The following is a 14,017-nucleotide window of genomic DNA, read 5'->3' on the forward strand; positions in this document are numbered from 1 at the left end:
ATGAGAGTGAGTCTTGATGGGCCAGATGGATGGGCCCGTGGCTGGATTGGTAAAGGGCAGAGAGCTCCAGTCCGACTCAGACGCCAGCAAGGTGGAGGTGGAGTACTGGTTTGGGCTGGTATCATCAAAGATGAGCTTGTGGGGCCTTTTCGGGTTGAGGATGGAGTCAAGCTCAACTCCCAGTCCTACTGCCAGTTTCTGGAAGACACCTTCTTCAAGCAGTGGTACAGGAAGAAGTCTGCATCCTTCAAGAAAAACATGATTTTCATGCAGGACAATGCTCCATCACACGCGTCCAAGTACTCCACAGCGTGGCTGGCAAGAAAGGGTATAAAAGAAGAAAATCTAATGACATGGCCTCCTTGTTCACCTGATCTGAACCCCATTGAGAACCTGTGGTCCATCATCAAATGTGAGATTTACAAGGAGGGAAAACAGTACACCTCTCTGAACAGTGTCTGGGAGGCTGTGGTTGCTGCTGCACGCAATGTTGATGGGGAACAGATCAAAACACTGACAGAATCCATGGATGGCAGGCTTTTGAGTGTCCTTGCAAAGAAAGGTGGCTATATTGGTCACTGATTTTATTTTTGTTTTGTTTTTGAATGTCAGAAATGTATATTTGTGAATGTTGAGATGTTATATTGGTTTCACTGGTAAAAATAAATAATTGAAATGGGTATATATTTGTTTTTTGTTAAGTTGCCTAATAATTATGCACAGTAATAGTCACCTGCACACACAGATATCCCCCTAAAATAGCTAAAACTAAAAACAAACTAAAAACTACTTCCAAAAATATTCAGCTTTGATATTAATGAGTTTTTTGGGTTCATTGAGAACATGGTTGTTGTTCAATAATAAAATTAATCCTCAAAAATACAACTTGCCTAATAATTCTGCACTCCCTGTATTGTTGTGACTTAGATGAAGATCAGATCACATTTTATGACCAATTTGTGCAGAAATCCATATCATTCCAAAGGGTTCACATACTTTTTCTTGCAACTGTATGTCCACTAAAAGAATCTGCACCATGGCATTTACAATCACGAAATTTGGCACACGGGTACATTAGGTGTCCGGGAAGGTTTTAGACCGGGGCTCAACTCTCTAGGACGTACTGTTCCTGAGATATAAAAAAAAGAAAGAAAAAAAAAAGCACATCACATGACCTACATTAGCGAATGGAAGCCTGCAGGTCTTTCTCCTCATTTCCCAACTGCCATACACACGGTCACATGACCCTTATCAGCCAATAGAAGCTCGCAGGCCCTTAGTCTCCACATACACACAGTTTTAGATCAGGTTTCCATAACAACCCAGCCATTTTTCTTTTCTGCTGTAGGTCAGCTTTAAAGAGGCAGGGCGCTGTGGATGACATTGTTGAGAGAGCGGAGTGCTGTGGAGGTGACAGTTAAGGGGGCAGGCTACTGTGGAAGTCACAGTTAACGGTACAGTCCGCTATGGAGGTCAGTGTTAAGGGGCAGATTTCTGTAGAGGCCACTGTTAAGGGGGCAAATTGTTGTGGAAATCAATTAAGGAGATGGGGTACTGTGGAGGTCACTAATAAAGGGGCGGATGTTGTGGAGGTTACTGTTAAGGAGTCAGGGAACTGTGGGGGTCACTATTAAAGGGACAACTGCTGTGGGGGGTCACTTTTAAGGTAGCGGGGTACTGTGGCAGTCACTGTTAAAGGAGCGGACGCTGTGGAGGTCTCTGTTAAGGGGGCAGGAAATGGAGTTCACAGTTAAGGGGACGGTCCACTTTAGAGGTCAGTGTTAAGGGGCAGGTGCTAAAGAGGTCACTGTTAAGGAGGTGTGGTGTTGTGGAGGTCACATATTAAGGGAACGGGGCTCTGTGGAGGTCACTGTTAAGGGGGCGGGTTATTGTGAAATTCACTGTTGACGAGACGGGGTGCTGTGGAGGTCATAAATAAAGGGTGGCCGCTGTGGTCGTTACTGTTAAAGGGGCGGGTGCTGTGGAGGTTACTTTTAAGGAGGTGGGGGACTGTGGAGGTCACTATTAAAGGGGCAGCTGCTGTGGAAGTCACTGTTAAGGGGGCGGGTTATTGTGGAAATTACTGTTAAGGAGACGGGGTACTGTGGAGGTCACTAATAAAGGGGCGGCCACTGTGGAGGTAACTGTTAAAGAGGAGGGTGCTGTGGATGTCACTGTTAAAGGGGTAGGCACTGTGGAGGTCACTGTTAAGGAAGCAGGGGATTGTGGAGGCCTCTATTAAAGAGGCAGGGGGTACTGTGAGGTCACTGTTAAGGGAGCGGGGTACTGTGACAGTCCCTGTTAAAGGGGCAGTTGCTGTGGAGGTCTCTGTTATGGGGGCCGGGAATGGTGGAGGTCACAGTTAAGGGGGCTGTAACCTATGGTCAGTGTTAAGGGGCGGGTGCTGTAAAGGTCACTGTTAAGGGGGTGGGCCTCTGTGGAGATCACTGTCAAGGGGGTGTGGTACTGTAGAATTCACTGTTAAAGGGACGGGCTGCTGTAAAGGTCAACGTTAAGGGGGTGGGCTGCTGTGGAGGTCCCATTCTTAGGAGGCAGGGTACTGTGGAGAGGTCACTGTTAAGGGGGATACTGTCGATATCTTTTAACAACGCACACAAACATTAAATGAAATAGATGAAATCTACCCGTGCGAAGCCGGGTCCTTCTGCTAATATATATATATATATATATATATATATATATATATATATATACAGTACAGACCAAAAGTTTGGACACACCTTCTCATTCAAAGAGTTTTCTTTATTTTCATGACTATGAAAATTGTAGATTCACACTGAAGGCATCAAAACTATGAATTAACACATGTGGAATTATATACATAACAAACAAGTGTGAAACAACTAAAAATATGTCATATTCTAGGCTCTTCAAAGTAGCCACCTTTTGCTTTGATTACTGCTTTGCACACTCTTGGCATTCTCTTGATGAGCTTCAAGAGGTAGTCACCTGAAATGGTTTTCACTTCACAGGTGTGCCCTGTCAGGTTTAGTAAGTGAGATTTCTTGCCTTATAAATGGGGTTGGGACCATCAGTTGCGTTGAGGAGAAGTCAGGTGGATACACAGCTGATAGTCCTACTGAATAGACTGTTAGAATTTGTATTATGGCAAGAAAAAAGCAGCTAAGTAAAGAAAAACGAGTGGCCATCATTACTTTAAGAAATGAAGGTCAGTCAGTCAGCCGAAAAATTGGGAAAACTTTGAAAGTAAGGGCTATTTGACCATGAAGGAGAGTGATGGGGTGCTGCGCCAGATGACCTGGCCTCCACAGTCACCAGACCTGAACCCAATCGAGATGGTTTGGGGTGAGCTGGACCGCAGAGTGAAGGCAAAAGGGCCAACAAGTGCTAAGCATCTCTGGGAACTCCTTCAAGACTGTTGGAAGACCATTTCAGGTGACTACCTCTTGAAGCTCATCAAGAGAATGCCAAGAGTGTGCAAAGCAGTAATCAAAACAAAAGGTGGCTACTTTGAAGAACCTAGAATATGACATATTTTCAGTTGTTACACACTTGTTTGTTATGTATATAATTCCACATGTGTTAATTCATAGTTTTGATGCCTTCATAGTCATTAAAATAAAGAAAACTCTTTGAATGAGAAGGTGTGTCCAAACTTTTGGTCTGTACTGTATATTCACCCCTCTTTCCCCCCCCCCCCCCCCCAACATTCTCTATGCCTCAGCTTTGGTCCTCCTATTGCTGTTTCTATACAAGGCCACAGCAGTGATATAGATATACAGCACAAGGCTGCTGAGGACAATGATTTGCTGCAGTGGTCACGTGTCGGATAGCTGTATGTCACTGCTGTGGTCTTGTATACCAACAGCAGGAGGAGAACCAGAGCTGAGTTTAGTAGAGGTGAGTAGAGTTCTTATTTTTTTTAAGGCATTAAGTGGCATGGGGCCTCTTTTTGGTAAGTTGGACAACCCCCTTAATTCACAAATTACTTGACATGCAATGAGTTCTCTTAAGTAGCAGCAGAGATAAATTTATCATTCAACTTTGATTCTCATGAACAGCTATGACAGGTGTGTTTCAAGTACTAGGAACTGCTCTCTTAAAGGGGTTGTCCAGGGAGATAATTGAAAACAAATGGTCATAAAGGGATAAAAAATAACAAATAAGCATTACTCATTTCTACTGATCCCCCACTACAGCTGTTCCCATGCTAGTCCAGTCCCCATTACTGTTACAGATCAGTGAATGTGTACTGACTGTGCCAACTAACTGGTTTGGTTTTAGGCTAAACCCTAAGAGCATTATTCTGGGGTTCCCGTAGTATTTACTCTTTAACCCCTGTACAGGGATCTGGACTTCGCTGCAGGGGAGCAACCAGACCACCACCTCTTGGGATTGTCCCAGTATAGTTGGCAGCTGGGCCTCACTGGAATCAGGAAAGCCAGTGCAAGCACCAGAAGCTCTAAGCACAGAAAACTCACCAAAAATACAAGTACAGTCTGAACAGTGGTTTTCTGTGTTTTTTTTCCACAACTTGATTGTAGGAAACTTGGCTGGATGGCTGAGAGGCAGGGAAACCACAATAGCAGAAGCACTCTGGACAGTCACTAATAATATAACTGCAGATAATGGCAACACAGAACTAAAGACACTAGGAGAACATGCAGCCTGGGTAGTAATGGATGCAAGAACAAGGCAGGCAGGAACCAAGACTGTAGAAAGGCAGGCAGACTAGGAGAACTGAACCATGAACTTCAACTGAAAGCAGAACTATGAGGTCAGAAGTACAGAGATAGGATGGGTACACGGCAGGAACACAAACTGGATAACGGAAGATAATCACTGATGCATGGGTCTTCCAAAGCTTTGCTGGTCAGAGGGAACCTAAAAGCTCAGGCAACCTCTTCCTGGAGAGGGTGCCTTATATATCCAGGGACCCTCAGCCATTTGCAGGAGAATGGTATGCAGGTGCGCGTACTGGCCCTTTAAGAGGCCACAAGTGAGCGCATGCACGTCCTAGGGGAATAGAAACTGGGACAACGGAGACAGCAACTGGCAGATAACACCAGGCAGCTTGGTGAGTAGCAGGGCAGCAATGGGCATGGACCGCTGACCTAATAATTGTCCTCTTATGTCTGTAGCAACGCAACAGGCTGGAAATGCGAGCAGAGGCCCACTCAGCCAATCACTGGCCTTAGCTATGACCTAACTTAGACTGGTGACTGGCAGAAAAGGCCTTTTTGGTGTGAACTGTGAGAGGAAGCAGTGATTTCTTTTTTACATTATCTGCCCAGAAAACCCCTTTAAGTGCTGTTAATAGGCCTAATACACTCAAATATTCTTGGACAGTTTTTGCAGTGTGGCAGCGCTAAAGGGTAATACTAGGTTCACTGCTAAAAGGTTGATGCTGTTATTTTCAGGTTCACTATTTTAAAAGGTACTGTTATGCTAACTGTGATTTATGCACTATATGATCCAACAAGACCGTGTATAGGAGAAAATAGTTAATCAGGCAGCCTTGGTAACCAGTTCCCAGAGTATGGGAGTTCCTAGCAAGCCAAACTAGAGTGAAGACCTGTTTTGGTGAGGCCCTGAAAGAACTCTTCTCCAAGGACACATCATACCTGAGAGTGAAAGCTGCCAGGAAAAGCAATCTTACTGAGGAACAACCTCTGAGGAAAGAAGCATTGAATTTATTCAGATGGTTGAGGACCATAAAGGCTGCGCATGCACTAGACAGTAAAGTTAACACACGCTTATGGTTTTAGACTTTACTGCTTGTGGTCTGGGTTAATTGCTTCTGAGACAGATTGGCCACCCATTTAAGGACTGCACCCCACAGCCAGGAACTGCAGAAAGTTTATTGAGAGTTTGCTCACCTGTGATAATTTGAAGAGATTGTGTGGTACACCTAGAGAGAGAATTAGAGGGGAACACCATACTGCCTACCCCTAATACAGAGCCTTCTGGAGAATTACTGCAATAATAATAATAATAATCTTTATTTATATAGCGCCAAAATATTCTGCAGCGCTTTATAATTCAGGGGTTCACAGTCATAAATAACATTGACAATAAGTCAATAATTAGAACAAGAGGAATGAGGACCCTGCTCGCAAGAGCTTACAATCTATGAGGGGAAAGGGTTGACACAAAAGTTAAAAGTGCTTGTTTTGTGTAATGGTCCGGCCATCTTCGGAAAATAGGGGAGTAGATATAAAGCGGCATGAGCCAGTCAGCATCCGATATCTGTAGGGCTTCTGGGTGCATGGGTGCAGTGGAGAGTTTGGTTGAGGATCAGGTTCAGGAACTGATGATAAATGGTCAATATGTGGAGAAGAGTTCGATCAGGGTATGTGATAGGCCACCCTAAAAAAGATGTGTTTTTAGGGAGTGCCTAAAACTGTGTATATTGCGATTTAACAAAATTTCTTGGGGTAAGGCATTCCAGAGAACTGGTGCATCTCGGGAGAAAAGTTGGGAGTGAGAGGTTCGGATTATGGTGGATGTCAGTTGAAAATCGTTTTCAGAGTGTAGAGCACAGGTAGGATGATAGAGATGAGTCAGGAGATGTAGGGAGGTGCAGCACTGTGGAGAGCTTTGTGGGTGAGAATAAGCAGTTTAAGTTTGATTCTATACTGTACAGCCAACCAGTGCAATGACTGGCACAGGGCAGAGGCATCGGAGTAGCAGTTAGACAGATAGGTGACACTGGCTGCTGCAGTAAGGATAGATTGGAGAGGGGGGGAGTCTGGTGAGGAGAAGGCCGATTGATAGTAAGTTACAGTAATTGAGGCGCGAACGAAACAGGGCGACAATGAGAGATTTTTTTGAGGTGCAGGCGACTTAAATGGGCGAGTAATTGAATATGAAGAATAGATCAGTGTCAAACATAACACCGAGACAGCGGGCGTGCTGCCTAGGCATGATGGTAGTGCCACACACTGAGAGGGAGATATCAGGTTTGGGTAGGTTAGTAGATGGAGAGAACACAAAAAGTTCTGTTTTTGACAGAATTAGTTTCAGATGTAAAATACTTGAAAACTGTGCCTACTGCTTATAATTGTACTGCAACCCCCTTCATCTATTCAGTAAAAGAGACTTTGGGTGTCATTTACTAAGCTGAAATATGCCTAAATTAGGTGTATTTCAGGCGCAAAAGTTGAGCTATCACCCCGCTCAAACCGGTTCTAAAATTGTGGGCATAGTGTGGCTGGGGAAGGGGATGGGCCAGTAGGCCCTTCTCATTAACCATTTTCTACAGCTGTTTTAAGCGTAAAAAATGGTGTAAATGTAAGACAGCTCGGAAGCTGGTTTACATTTGGAACTGGTGCTGGATGCGCCAAAGTTATGGAGAGGCTGGCGCCTCTTCATAACTTTGGCAGATCCACCGCCAGCTTGTTTTTAAGGTTTTTTATCTTTAAATAATAAAACATAAGAAAAACTGAATAAATTTGATATTGCTGTAATTGTACTGATCCCCAGAATAACATGTCATTCCCTTACGTCCTACCAGCAGCACAGATGGGGTTAACTGCCCCCCGTGGACTGGTAGGACCGGCGGAATTTTAATGAGCCCAAAGAACCAATGAACAAACTCCAGCTCCCCTAAAGGGAGGGGATCACCCCCCAGCCCACCGTGTTTTTTTCTGTCCTTTGGACAGGTGGACTGGCGAGTTTCTCTCCCCTTTCTTTGGGGAACAGGAGGACGTATTTTAAATAGGGGTTTCTTTCTAAATATTTGTCTCCTTTTCTTTCTAGAGTCGGCTGCGCTTATTGTTGCGCTTTTTATTTTTCCCTCCATTGGACCTTTTGGCCCTGCGGTTTACCTGGGGGTAGTGCGGTACCATTGTTTGGTGCTCCGCACCCCTCCTGTGGCTGGCGGTGCCGCGCTCTTCCCAGCGCCGGCATGACCGGAAGTGACGCGCAGCCGGCAGCGACGTCACTTCCGGTTTCTCCGTTCCGGCCGGCAGCGCTTTCTAAAAAACCTGCTGCCGGACAGATCATTTTTCACAGGGGGGGCGGTGGTATTCCTTTTATTATTACAAATATAAGGTTTATATTAGATTAAGTCTGGATTCACATAAACTGTGGGAGTGACGCTTCAGGGGGATGGATTGCAACAGGAAATCACTCCCCTGGGCGGAGCTTTTCCTTTTTTAAGCTCCCTGATCCCATCATTCTGTCTCTGGTTGCGCTGCTTTAACAAGCTAGCTCCAGAGTCCCTTTGTGCTTGACTGAGAGTTTCTCTGTCTTTTCTGACTGATTTCTTCAGCCACTAGTTTTTCCAAGTGTTGGTGGGCATACCGTTAGGTTAATTTTTGGTTTATAAACTCCCTGTCGTTGGGCTTTAGGGATGTTTTAATCTTTTCTTTCATTACAGTGATGGCTTCTCCTAGAGAGTCAGATCAGCAGCGGAAGTCGTCGGCCAAGAGGAAACACCTGGCCTGTTATTACTGCAACACGCCTTTAGACGACAGTTGCCCCTACTCCAGGTGTGACAGTTGCCGTTCCGGTACCACCACGGAACCCACTATGCAAGATATGTACCAGTGGGCGAAGATGTATGTAGACGACTCCATCAAGGGGGTAGTGCGGTTACTGAATGAGAGGCTACCGGTCCCTCCCAGACTCCGATGGAAGTTGCCGCCCCTACTGACAGACCCGCGCCCCTCTCAGTGGGGTCATCTTCCTCGGATGAGCAAGAATCAACTTCGTGCTTTTTCCCACCCGAAAAGACGCAGAAGTTATTGAAGTCCATCAGGTCGGGGGACCATGATGTTGACACAGGGGAGTCCTCCGATCCCGCCGGTCGGACGTAGCGTGTCTTTAAGGCGGATGAGACCCTTCTTTCTGTGATGCGCACAGAATGGAGGAAACCGGAAAAAGGTCCAGTCCTCACCAGAAAGTTTAAACTGATGTTCCCGATGGCCAAACCCTTGGTGGAATCATGTGGTTCCATTCCCAAGGTGGACATGGCTATAGCCAAGTTGTCCAGGCGCACTCTGGTCCCTGCGGATGATGGGTCTAGTCTGCAGGACCCTCTCGATAGGAGGGCAGAGTGCACCCTGAGAAGGAGCTACTCGGCGGCCGCAGCCTCGGCCTCAACGTCTATTGCGGCCACAGAGGTCACTTCCTTTTTGCGTGCCAGGTTGAACCAGATTCAAACAGATGTCGACCAGAGTGTCTCCCGAGACGATATCCTGGCCGCATTTAAATCAGTTAATTTGGCCATGGACTTCCTATGTGACACGTCCCAGTTACAACTGAAGTTGGCAGCCAAAACAATGGCACCAGTGTCGGCTGCCAGAAGACCTCTATGGCTGAAACCCTGGAATGCGGATAACGCTTCTAAGTACAATTTGTGTGGGCTACCCTTCGAGCCGGACCGCTTGTTCGGCTCGGAATTAGATAACATTATGGAGGGACTCTCCGATAAGAAGGGGAAGAGTGTCCCCCAACAGCCCTTTCTGGCTCGTGGCAGGCAAGATCGCCGAGGCAGATCCGGACAACAGGCCAGGCGTAGAGATTGGGAGGGGCAGTCTCGAAGATTTTTGAGACGCTCCCGCAAACCCACCAAGGAGGCAAAACCCTCCTGACTATGGGCCTCTCAGAGGCTCTTGGTTAAACCCTGCTGCCCCTGTCGTTACGCCTCTGGAATTTCCCGTACCCCTTCCCCAACTTCTCGTGGGGGGTCGTCTTTCCCACTTCAAACATGTATGGGCCCAGGGAATTTCAGACTCCTGGGTTCAAGGCATAGTTTCTGCCGGTTATCTAATAGATCTCGTTTCTCTCCCCCCAGAAAGATTCATCGCCACTCAAAGTTTTCTGCCGGCCAAACAGAGGATCTTAGAGTCCTATATTCAGGACTACATTTCCAAGGGAGCCCTGGATAAGATAAGATGCCTTTATTGTCACTGTACAATACAATCTAATACAGTGTACAATACAATGAAATGTTGTTTGGAGCAATCCTAGATGCCATGGACAGAGGAACAAGAACTGACATTTAAACTAAAGTATTACACTAGAAAAAAAAAAAAAAAAACATTGCACTAGAAAGTATTACTATTCACAGTTCACAGCATATATATACCAAGAGCAAAGTAGGAGGTGCTTATGAGTATATATACAGACTGATCAGACACCACTGCAGACAAGAGATCATCATGGGTTCATGAATGCAGCAGTCACTTTCAGTCTGGGGTAGTTTCTATCCTTGGAAGGGGCAATAGTCTCTGAGCATTTAGGAGACTGATTGCTTTGGGGTAAAAGCTGTTCTTCAGCCTAGTGGTGCGGGCATGTAGGGCTCTAAGACGCCTACCAGAGGGTAGGGGAATGAAAAGGCTGTGGCCGGGGTGAGTTGGATCCCCACAGATAATTTTTGCCCTGTTGCTGCAGCGAGCAGTGAAGATGTCCTGCAGTGATGGTAGCTGAGTACCAGTGATTCTGCCAGCCATTCTGATGATGCGCTTGAGGGTCTTCTTGTCCTCAGAAGAGCAGCCGGAGGACCACACTGTAATGCAGTATGTGATAACAGATTCTATGGTGCACCTGTAAAAATTGACTAGCAGCTGTTTTGGGAGTTGTGCTTTCTTCAGACTCCTCAGAAAATAAAGCCTCTGAAGGCCTTTTTTGGTAATTTCTGTTGTGTTTTTTATCCATGACAGGTCCTGACTAATATGAACTCCCAAGAATCTGAAACTTTGAACTATCTCCACGTTTCCACCATTAATGCTAATAGGATGGTGTCCATTTCGTTTCTTCTTCCTAAAATCCAGAATTAGCTCCTTTGTTTTCTTGGTATTGAGTATGAGGTTGTTGTTCTTACTCCATCTCTCTAGGTTCTCAACCTCTTTCCTATAGGCTGTTTCATCATTGTTGGAGATCAGGCCTATCACGGTCGTGTCATCTGCAAATTTTATAATGGTATTGGTATTGTGAATAGGATTACAGTCATTTGTCAAGAGGGAGTAAAGGAGAGGGCTTGCGGTACCCCAGTGTTTAGGATGAAGAGAAGTGCTTGCCCATGCGTACGACTTGTGGTCTTTTTGTAAGAAAATCCAGTATCCAGAGGAGGTACCAGCAGGGGAGAGGGGTCTAGGGATCTATTCTCCAGTATTCCTGGTGCACAAGAAAACAGGAGATCTCCGGATGATCATAGATTTGAGATTTCTCAATCGATTAGTAAGGAGAACCAGGTTCCGGATGGAAACCATAAGGTCAGTCAGCCACATCCTCAGCCCTGGAGATGTGATGGCTACTCTGGACCTCAAGGATGCTTACCTCCACATCCCGATCCACCCCTCCTCTCGGAAATTTCTTAGGATCGCGGTCCAGATTTCAGGAGTGCGCAGGCATTTTCAATTTGCCGCCCTCCCTTTCGGAATCTCATCTGCCCCTCTTATCTTCACCAAGGTGGTAGTGTCGGTGGTGGCAGCTCTGAGACTTCACGGACTGACCATTGTTCCCTACTTCGACGCTTGGTTTCTTCTAGCCTCTTCAGTCCCAATACTTACTCATCATCTTCATGTCGCAATTTCCTTTCTGCTCCGCCTAGGCTGGATCATCAACTGGCAGAAGTCGAATGTGAGCCCATCGACTTCAATCCATTATTTAGGATTCGTGGTTGACTCTCTGGAGATGTCCCTCCAGTTGACGCCAGAAAGAGGAGCGTGGATTCAGGACCTGGCGAGGTTCCTTTCTGTCCCACGGCGAGTCTCCATCCGGACTCTCATTAAGATGCTGGGGCTCATATCAGCGGCTGCGGATGCAGTCCCTTGGGCTTTATGGCACCTCCGTCCTCTTCAATCGGAGGTCTTAGACAAATGGAACGGCAGCCCTGCGGGGCTAGATTCCCTGTGCTCCCTATCCAACCAAACCCGGAATTCCCTCAGATGGTGGTTCCATCTGCCAGCGGGAAAGTCTATGACCCAACCAGATTGGCTTATATTGACAACAGACGCGTCCCTTGTAGGCTGGGGCGCCCATTTAGATGGATCCCCAGTTCGGGATCTTGGTCTCCTCAGGAGCGGCATCTTTCTTTGAATCTCCGCAAGATGTGGGCTATCCGGCTAGCCCTCCTCCACTTTGTCCCTCAGATCCGGGGCAAGGCAGTGAAGGTCCAGTCAGAAAACATAGCTGCGGTGCTTTATATAAACAAGCAGGGAGGCACAAGATCCTTACCCCTTCTTCCGCCCCTTCCTGCGATATTACAGTTCCTTCAGGATGGACTAGATAAAGGTCTCTCCCAATCTACCCTGAAGGTTCAAGTCTTTTCCATCTCGGCCTGTCTCAACAGACCATACTCTTGGGACCCGCTCATCAAACGCTTCCTTAAGGGAGCTGAAAGATTGAAGCCTACAATACTGAAACCCGTTCCCCAATAGGACCTATCAGTAGTTCTCAAGGGGTTAGCATCTCCCCCCTTTGAACCTTTAGAGGAGGCAAATTTTAAATTCTTAACTCTTAAAGTGTTTTTTCTTCTGGCTATAGCCTCAGCCAAGAGAATCTTTGAGCTGCAAGCTTTTTCTGCAATGCATCCATATATAATTTTTTTACAGGACAGAGTCCTTCTGAAATTTCTACCTTATTTTAGACCTAAGGTTCCAACTTTTCAAAATGTTAACCAGGTAATCTCTCTACCTGTGTTATTCTCCGCCTCCTCCTCTGATGCTCCGGTTAGACATCCACTGGACATCTCGAGATGCCTCCAGGTCTATGTGGATAGATCCAGGGAGTTCAGGATAGATGAGAACCTCTTTATCCTGTTTGCCGGTAAGTCTAAAGGCCGTAAAGCGTCTAAAGCTACTAATAGTCGCTGGGTCAGGGAAGTCACCAGGGAGGCTTTTATGTCCCAATCTTTAGATCCTCCGGAGTTTGTGAGGGCCCATTCTACTAGGGCCGTGGCAACCTCTGTTGTGGAGAGAAGTCTTTTCCCCTTAGAGTTGATCTGTAAGGCGGCTTCCTGGAGCTCTGAATCAACCTTCATCTCTCATTATAGAATAAATGCTAAGGTGGCAGAGTTTTCGGCCTTCGGGCAGACAGTTCTTACTTCTGCCAGGCATAAGGACCCTCCCTAGGGGCTTCTTCTTGCTATCTCCCCATCTGTGCTGCTGGTAGGACGTAAGGGAATCGTTAATTTCTAACGATAATTTGATTTCCCTTAGTCCTAACAGCAGCACACAAATTTTCCCGCCCTAAGTACATTCTTGTTATAGACACGGTGGGCTGGGGGGTGATCCCCTCCCTTTAGGGGAGCTGGAGTTTGTTCATTGGTTCTTTGGGCTCATTAAAATTCCGCCGGTCCTACCAGTCCACGGGGTGCAGTTAACCCCATCTGTGCTGCTGTTAGGACTAAGGGGAAACAAATTATCGTTAGAAATTAACAATTTTTACCACACAGAGAATGTTAGAAAAACAGAACCCATAAAACAATGTCGGAATTGCTTTATTTCCCCAATGCCACCCCATTTAGGATTTTTTCCAACTTCTCACTACATTGCATGGAATATTAAAGGGCATCTGACAGCAGATTGAGAAAATTGTGTTTTAATATATCCAAATGAGCCTCTAGGAGGAATGGGGGTGTTGTTGTTACTCCTATTTTTTCTCAGTAATGTGGGCACATATGAACATGAGACCAACACAGATGCCTTCAGCTGCCAATGGTACCACTAAAAAGTACAACTTGTCCTTCAAAACACAAACCCTCATATGGCTGGGTGAGCAGAAAGCCAGGGAATAAAAAACAAAAATGAAAAAAATAGAAAATGTGTCAGGAAGGGGTCAATCGTCAGTTTTTGTGGCTTATGTTGTATTTTTACACAGCTGTTAAGTATTCTTGTGGGTGAATGTGAGCACTAGAGATGAGCGAATTTTTCATAAAATTCGATTTGGCCGGTTCGCCGAAATGAAAAAAAAATGCGGTTCGATCCGAATTTATTCTTGGCGAATCGCGTAAAAAATGGCTATTTCCTGGCTGCAGAGAGACTTTATAGTGGTGTAGAACACTGTGCCTTGCAGCAACACGCAT

The sequence above is a fragment of the Bufo bufo genome, chromosome 2 (assembly GCF_905171765.1).
Source record: "Bufo bufo chromosome 2, aBufBuf1.1, whole genome shotgun sequence".
In the NCBI taxonomy this organism is placed as follows: Eukaryota; Metazoa; Chordata; class Amphibia; order Anura; family Bufonidae; genus Bufo; species Bufo bufo.